We start from the raw sequence: 9,215 nt of genomic DNA on the forward strand, positions 1-9,215 counted from the left end.
TTTTCCTTAAGGTGAGAAATGTCATTATCTTCTCTATGTGCACATTCTTTGTTTTTAATTTTTTTATTTATAAAAAGGAAACATTGACTAAATCATAGGATAAGAGGGGTACAACTCCACACAATTCCCACCACCAGAACTCTGTATCCCATCCCCTCCCCTGATAGCTTTCCTATTCTTTAACCCTCTGGGAGTATGGACCCGAGGTCATCATTGTGGGATGGAGAAGGTTGAAAGTCTGGCTTCTGTAATTGCTTCCCCGCTGAACCATGTTCACATTCTGTGTATTTTCTCATGGTCAATAAACACATTCAGATTATGTAAACTGTCCCACCATTTAAAGAGAAAAGCCTCTGTAATAATCTTAAACCATGGAGTTAACTTAATTTCACCAGTGGCTGCCTTTCTCAAAAGTTCTTTTACTTCTTCCTTTGACACATACAATAGCTTTTAATCTCATTGGAATCTGGATTCTTCTTCATAAACAAAATGTAATCAATCTCATGTTCTCCCCAAATGCTATCAGATTGAGCCTTGTACTACATTCGTGTTAGGTACTTAATTTCTTCTGGAGGAACCTCTTCCAGGGGAATGCATAAATCAACTTTCAAACGCCTCTGAACTGCTCTTTTCACTCCAATCGCATCACTTTCTTCAAGCTCTCCTGGATTACTTAGTGGGTGACTACAACAAGTACTGGTAAAACAACCTGGAAAGGTAATTTTAGTGTCTGATCTCTGTTGTAACAAGAGCTTAAGTATTAAATAAGAAGACACTAAATGCTTGATGCAATAATTCTTTCTCAATGTTCTCATTCAGGTGACAGTTCTTTTTGCTGTCAGCCCCAATGTTATTGTTATTTTCATCAATAAGTCTGCACATCTCTGCCATGAGTTGCACCTGCTGCTTATCCAGCTTCTCCATATTTACTTCAGGCATTGTCACTTTATGTCTGGTCTGCCCCTGACAGCTGAACACCCTGACGCGGTGGTCCTTGGCTGGATGCTCAAGAATGAGTATTCTTTTAAGAGACTGCTGTATCTGGTTGGCTAGCATTTTGTTCAATATTTTAGCACCTATGTTCATTAGAGATATTGGTCTGTAGTTTTCTTTTTTGGTTGTGTCCCTGTCTGCTTTTAGTAACAGAATGATGTTGGCTTCATAGAAGCTAGAAGGGAGTATTCCAGTGTCTTCAATTTTCTGGAAGACTTTTAAAATTGGAGATATTAGTTCTTCTTTGAAGGCTTTGTAGAATTCATTTGTAAAACCATCTGGCCCAGGACTTTTATTCTTGGGAAGGTTTTGGATAACTGTGTTGGCTGTGATGGGCCTGTTCATATTATCTAGTGCACTATGGTGAAGGAAGATATCAGCTGGTAGTGTGTTGTGCAGATGCCTATCACAGGGAGATAAGAAACTGTACACATATTTCCACATGCACAACTCGGGTTCACAGCACTATAGCTTCAGCCATCAAGTTCTAGATGTTACTATAACCCCATCTTGACCTCCTTAGGCAGGTGACCTCATCAGTGTGTCCCAGAATATCACCTCTCCAGATCCCTACCCCACTACCACTAGGGAAAGAAAGAGAGGCTAGGAGTGTGGATCAACCAGACAATGTCCATGTCCAGTGAAGAAGCAATTACAGGAGCCAGAACTCCTTCCTTCCACATCCCAAAAAGAACTATGGTCCATACTCTCAGATGGAAAAATGTTGGGGGGGGGGGATGACCAGAGGGCAGTGAACCCCAGTTCCACTAGGACCCAGAACTTTTATGTCGAGGAATCTTTGTTTTTGCACCATCACTGAGAGAGAAGAAATTCTGGACATTAAGTGCAGTTTCTCTTATCTCGGAGGGAAGAGGGAAAAGAAAGGACAACTATGGAATAGTTTCACTCATAAGTGGAATATAGCTAATTGAAACACATTAACTTGAAAAAAAGAAATAAAATGAGAGAAAGCGATTTTTCCAACTTTAAAATTTCATATACAACCATTCAGAAATTCATTTTGTCAACTACTGGATGGCTTTGCTTATATGTGGAATATAGATAACTAAAGCAAACAAAGTACAAAAAAAAATATGATAGCTAAACTGTTTTTGCAGACTTTATGCTAATTATTGTGGTTCAGTGGATTGGGAGTGAGGAGAAGGAGGAAAAACAGAACTTTGATGGATGGGTGTGAAACCCCATAGATGGTGGAATATAAAACTATACCCCTGAAATATTTTAATTTTTAAAATCACTAATAATAAATTTTAAGTACTATAAAATACACACACAAAGGAATTCACTTTGAATTTTCAAAAGCTGGTAGTTGGAAAATGTTCTGTTTTCTATAATTACAGTTATTCAGAATTTCCATTATTATGCGGAATAATAATTGTCATCACTTACTAAGTGCCCAAATTTTAAGGAACTTAGCTGTAAAGGAAAAAAAATGCCTAATTAAAGGGTGAAGATATTTGCATAAGTTGATGGAGTGCCGGCATACATAAAGGTAGTAGTGTATAATAAAGCCAGGAAGGTTAACTTTCTCTTGATTTGCACTTAGTTTTCATTTACTTTTAATCTAGTTAATTTTTCTAGCAAACTAATTAAGATGCACAATCTTACCTCCTTCACTCAGACTCCTGATTGCTCATCTCAGCTACTGGGAAACTTTAATTTAGACATAACATATCCTGGAGCAGGGTGGTGGTGCACATGGTTGAGTGAGTGTATGTGTTACAATGTACAAGAACCCAAGTTCAAGCCTCCAGTCCCAACCTGCAGGGGAAAAGCTTTGCAAGTGGTGAATCAGTGCTGCAGTGGTCTCTCTGTTTTTCTCCCTCTCTATCTTCCCCTTCCCTCTCTATTTCTTGCTTTCTCTATCCAATAAATAAAGATAATTTTTAAAAAGATATATTTACCATAAAAAAAAAAGAGAGCATATTCTGACATAACTGTGTAAATTTTGGAGGATGGTTGATCTATACCTAGATTCTAGTTCTGCCATTCACTTATTTTGTGACCTAAAATAAGCTACCTGGGAGGAAAGTAGTCAACCTGTAGAGGAACTTTTGACAGACAATAAATAAGTTTGTCAAGCATTTTCACTGGACAAGTTCTATTTTTCCTTTTATTCTACTCCTCTCTTTCCTATCTTCATGACCTCAAAGAAATGGATCCCATGTTCCCACACAGACATGATGTGCTTAGACCTCTAACAGATCCCTCTCTCCACTATCACTGGTCATCCCCATCAGGAACAACATAATGGACCCCTCTGTGGGAACCTATAGGACCCTGTTGCCCTCAATGTGGATCAACAATGGTAGGAACTGTTCCATTCTTGAAGGGAGGTTGGACAACATACTCTTCCTACTACCCGAGGAAGATAGGTCTCAAAATTAGTGCAGCCTGGAATGTTTCCAGCTGTGACCAAAGAATGCAAACTCAGACCTACAAGGATGCAGAGGTTACATAGGCTCTTGTGCTGAATATGGGCCCCAGATCAAAGTAGTGGAGTTTACAGTTAATATTTATATACGTTCCCCATATTTGGGAGTTACTGTCTTCCCTGATCCAGCTTTCTAGTCCTTTTTCCAACTATGACACCATCTCCCCAGACAATACCTTGGGTCTACCTCCATGTTAACTATCAGACTCAGGCAAAACCTAGTAAAGTCATGGGCCCCTTGGAATATACCGAAAGTAGACCTACTAGCTTTTTCCAAAACAGAGAACTCAAATCTTCATCAGCAATATTCTTGCCTTTAAGTTCATGATTAGTCAACAATTTTTTCTGCCTTTGCTTTTGTTGTTGTTGCCCTTGTTACTGTTATTATTATTGTTGTTGTTGATGTTGTTGAATAGGACAGAGAGAAATCTAGAGGGGGGGAAGACAGAGAGGGGAGAGATAGACACTAGCAGACCTGCTTCACTGCTTGTGAGGTGACTCCCTGTAGGTGGGGAGTGGGGATCTCAAACTGGGATCTTTAAGCTTGTCCTTATGCTTCTCGTGCCCTTAACTGTGCTACTACTGTGCTACCACCGTGCTACCACCCGGCCCACTTGTTCTGCTTTCTTTTTTTTTTAATATTTATTTATTTTCCCTTTTGTTGCCCTTATTGTTTCTCATTAGTGTTATAGTTATTATTGTAGTTGTTATTGATGTCATTGTTGGATAGGACAGAGAGAAATGGAGAGAACAGGGGAAGACAGAGAGGGAGAGAGAAAGATAGACACCTGCAGACCTGCTTCACCGCCTGTGAAGTGACTGCCATGCAGGTAGGGAGCCAGGGGCCTGAACCCGAATCCTTATGCCGGTCCTTTTGCTTTGTGCCACCTGTGCTTAACCTGCTGTGTTACCACCCGACTCCCTTGTTCCGTTTTCTATCTTAACTCTTTTTCAGGTTCCAGATGATACCATGATGCCAACCTGACTTCCCTGGGCAGATGACCCCACTAATGTGTCCTGGAACCCAGCCTTCCCAGAACCCTGCCCAACTAGGAAAAGAGAGAGACAGGCTGGGAATATGGATCGACCTGCAACACCCATGTTCAGCGGGGAGGCAACTATAGAAGGCAGACCTTGCACCTTCTGCACCCCATAATGATCCTGGGTCCATACTCCCAGAGAGATGAAGATAGGAAAGCTTTCAAGGGAGGGGATGGGATATGGCACTCTGGTGGTGGTGGCTGTGTGGAACTGTACCCCTCTTATCCTATAGTCTTGTCAACATTTCCATTTTATAAGTACTAAAAAAAAAAAAACAGAAAGAAATGGGTCCCATGGAGATAGCACAGAAACACTCCATAGGCAAAGTTGCTCATCCTTGCTGAAGATAAATAATTTCAAAATTCCTCTTTATTCCCTGCTTTATCCCCTCTTTAGAAAAAAAAAATTGTCCATTTTCCCATATTATTAATTCTTCACAAAAAAATGTTTGATTATAAAATCAGTCAAAAATACATTTTCCAGACAAAATTTGGCATAAATGTTAATGTATACCCATCTATTTCCATTCTCTTCAAAACAAAAGCAGCATGAAAGTGCCCAATAAAATGAAAAATGGGCCACATGTGTATTTCCTTTCCACTACAGTGTTTTAAACTTTTTCCATTTGTATTCTTGTGCTTAAAAATATTGTCACACACAAAATTTTATATTTTTGTCTTATTTTTAAATATCAAAAGATCTGGCAAGCTCAGTCAGAATCTTGTATTTATGGCCAAATGATTTTCAACAAGGATGCCAAGACCATTCAATGGAGAAAGAACAGTCTTTTTCAACAAATGGTGCTGGGGAAACTGTACATCTACATACAATAAAATGAAGTTGGACCCTTATCTTACTCCATGAAAATTAATTAAAAATAAACCAAAGTTCTAAGTATATAAATTATAGCTATAAAACTCTTAGGGTAAAATTTAGATGAGGTATTTTTTTCGACATTGAATCTGGCAGTGATTTCTTTAATGTAACACCTAATTAAGGAAACTAAGTAGAAATATGTAAATTGAACTAGCTCCCATAAAAACCGCATCAAATGGCACAAACAACTGGGAGTAGGACCAAGATGGCTGAACAGGAACAACCTGTGTTTATCTTCTCTTGTTACAATAACAAGAATACATGAAAACATAGACCAATCTGCACAGAAACAGACCTGGAACAAGACAAGCAAGTTCTCAAAGCAAGGGTTAAAAGAATAGCAGGTGATGAGAAAAATAGAGAAAAATATCCTTGCCTAGGAAAAAAAAATTCAGAACACAACCCCAAGCTGCAAAAGGGGAGAGATAACTAGGTTCTTTTTTTTTTAATCTTTTTTATCTTTATTTATTGAATAGAGACAGCCAGAAATCGAGAGGATAGAGGAGATAAAGAGGGAGAGAGTGCTTTCTTTGTTTCCTAATCTGGTCTATGAATAAGATCATCCAGTACTTACCCTTCTTCTTTTGGCTACTTCACTTAGCACAAGCTCTCCAGTTCCACCTATATTGAAACTACTGTATTCTTTTTCTCTCTGGTTTCTTGAATTTTCTCACGTTACCTGACTTTGTTGAAGTTCTCTTCCATTGATTGAGTGAACATCCCTTAGGATCATTGCTTTTATTCTTACTTTTGCTTTGATGCTTTTTTTTTTTAATTTGGAAGTATATATAGCTCTGCTGCTTTGTTTCTTTTTTTATATAAAATATTTATATTATTTATTCCCTTTTGTTGCTCTTGTTGTTTTAGTGTTGTAGTTATTATTGTTGTTGTTATTGTTGGAGAGGACAGAGAGAAATGGAGAGAGGAGGGGAAGACAGAGAGGAGGAGAGAAAGACAGACACCTGCAGATCTGCTTCACTGCTTGTGAAGTGACTCCCCTGCAGGTGGGAAGCAGGGGGGGGGCTCAAACCGGGATCCTTACGCTGGTCCTTGTGTTTTGCTTCATGTGCGCTTAACCCGCTGCGCTACTGCCCGACTCCCGGCTGTTTTGTTTTTTTCTTCCAGTTTTTGATTGCTTGTTTTTTTTTTTTGTCTTGCTCCATCAGTGTGGGTGATTTGCTCTTCTTATTAGTTTGGTACTCTGTGAGGACCTATGTTGTGAGTCTGTGCTTAAATGGTCTAGGCAGTGACAAGGGGGTTTGCAGCTCTCAGCGAGGTTGCAGAGGTTATCAAAATTATACCTCCTATGACTAAGGCAGTAAATCCTCTGTGTGTTCTATAAAATATGATTGAAATGTTTTAAATTAAAATAAAAGGTTTAGCCCCCTACCTGCAAGAGGGAAGCTTCACAAATGGTGAAGCAGTGCCACAGGTTTCTCTCTTCTTCTCTCTCTATTTCCCCCTCCTCTCTTGATTTCTCTCTGTCCTATCAAATAAATGAAAATAAAATGAAAAATTTAGCAACAGTGATTCAGTGCAAGGTGATACCCAACCTTCTTTATACTCTGTTTCTTTAATTTGTTTAGCAGCTATTAGCATTTATATTGTGCCAACAGAACAAGATTCTCACATTAAATGTATGGATTGACCATTTTGTCTTTCCTTTCACTAGGAGGCTACTGCATCCAATCATTGATAAACCATGGTATTTCCGTGTGTGTGTGTGTGTGTGTGTGTGTGTGTGTGTGTGTGTGTGTTTGTGTGTGTGTGTTGAGGCTGCAGTTCATAACATATTAATCCAGGGCATATTCTGGTCATAATTTGTAGGAAATACTTTCTCACCCCTCTAGAGTATCTTAACTTCACTTGTATGTTCTACAATGCCCCCCATTTAAATACATCTTTGCTATGTGTCGGGTTGTGTCCCGGGGGAGAGAACTCGATGGGAGCCAACCTAGGCTGCTGCTTACTCAGCAACGCAGGAGAGGAATCAGAAATTGAGCAGCTGAGCAGGAATGCAATGCAATAATGCCTTTATTGATCAGAAAAAACTGCCTTTATACCTTCTGAGATGGAAGTGGCAGGTCAGAAAAGGAAATGGCTAGGAGAGGGGGTGGAGAGAAAATAAAAGAGCTCCAAGGTAGCAAGCTTCCATCTAAGCAGTGGGGATTAAACCAATGCCCTGCAGGCAGGGCAGGTCTCAGGCAAAATTGTGATTATGTAAAAAGACCACAGCATCAAGCAATGCAGCATGGAGCAGGGGGGAGCTGGCATAATGCCCAACAGCTGTGGCCTCCAGGAAGCTCAGGACCTCAAATTTTAAGGTCATGTTTAATTTTCAGGATAAACAAACTCTTACTACATATGAAAATGTACTGGGTTGAATACTAAAAGTCAAAGTGAGACCCCCTAGGGAGGGTGAGGGGCAGTGTGAAGATAATCATGACTGTCCACTAGAGCTTCAGCTGAACCCAGATATGAGCCAGAGGATATAACTTGGCACAGTATCATCTGATTATTATTTGGGCCCTCTAGCAATAAGTAAATACCTTCTACATGATCCACTTCTAGTGTCCTTCAAATAAGACTTACTTAGACAATAAAAGTAGAAAACACTTAGAGAAAAAGCCATTCCTCTACCCTGTCCCTCAGAGATTAAAAAGCAGAAGATAGAGACATGAAGTGAATTACTCAAGACACACCAAAATCAGAGGCATCAACGGCTCTTTGTCCTTTGAAAAATATGAAAATTTCATCTTGGCACAATTACTGTACTGGTTTTCTTTATTCCTTCCTTTCTTTCTTTCCTGTTTTTTAATCAGAGCACTACTCTGCTCTACTGATGAGAACAGAGGTCAAATCAAATCCAGGACCTCTTGCATACAAATCTTGTTCCCAACATTCTTTCTGGATTTTTAATTAAAATAGGTTCTTCTGATTTAGCTCATTTAACATAATTCCTTCTAGCTCACTTAGTGAGCTAAGTCAAAAAGATAAAGACAAGTATGAGATGATCCCACTCATAAACAAGAAGTTGAGAAAGAACAGAGAGGGAAATTCAAAGCACAATTTGACTGAATTTGGAGTAGGGCACCAAAGCAAAAACCCTGGGTTGAGGGTGAGGGTAGATGTTCAGCTTCATGAGGTGGGTAGGGGGCATGGGGGGATGGGAAGGGACACAGTCTATTGGTGGTAGGAATGGTGTTTATAAAAAATTTAAATTAAAAAAATGAAAAATAAAATAGGTTCTTCTTTTTATACCCAAATGATCATGGTTTGTATGTAATGGGTCAGTTTTTAAACTGGTTATACTGGAAGATGTTTTTAAAGAAATTATGCTCAAGTAATAATTTTCCAAAATTATAGGTTATTATTACTTATTATAAATAGTTATAATTCATTAATCCCTGGGGGAAAAAAGAGCAAACAGCTTGGTTTGGGCAAACAAATTGATTTGTATATGTAAAAGAAGGCATTTAGAAAACAGTCCAGCATAAATCCTTGCCAGAAGGTGCTGAGTACAAGTTGTCACATTCTTTGATGTTTGCAAAATCTTCTGTGTAAGCACATGCACATGTCTTTGGTGTATGGTATGTATGCCCAAGTTAAATGTTCTTTTAATAAAAGAGGGATTCAATATCCAGAGCACTTTATGTGCTATGGTTTAATGCAGCAGAACTATGTTTTGAGACAACAAAAACAGATATAAAGTTTCCCATTTACTAATTCCATTTCACAATAAAAATTTCATTGATAGAAAACTGATGCCAAAGAAAACCAAGTCTCTCCTTCGGCACTAACAACACAGCAGTAAAACAAAAATAGATAATGGGTTACACTGTAATACTGA

The 9,215-nt window shown here is 38.8% G+C and overlaps 1 pseudogene; it reads right to left on the reverse strand.

Annotated features, from left to right (window-relative positions):
• Positions 1-273: 273 nt before the first annotated feature.
• On the reverse strand, positions 274-3,463 carry LOC103110876 (isopentenyl-diphosphate Delta-isomerase 1-like; annotated as a pseudogene).
• Positions 3,464-9,215: the final 5,752 nt, after the last annotated feature.

This window comes from Erinaceus europaeus, chromosome 2 (assembly GCF_950295315.1).
Source record: "Erinaceus europaeus chromosome 2, mEriEur2.1, whole genome shotgun sequence".
NCBI classification, from domain to species: Eukaryota; Metazoa; Chordata; class Mammalia; order Eulipotyphla; family Erinaceidae; genus Erinaceus; species Erinaceus europaeus.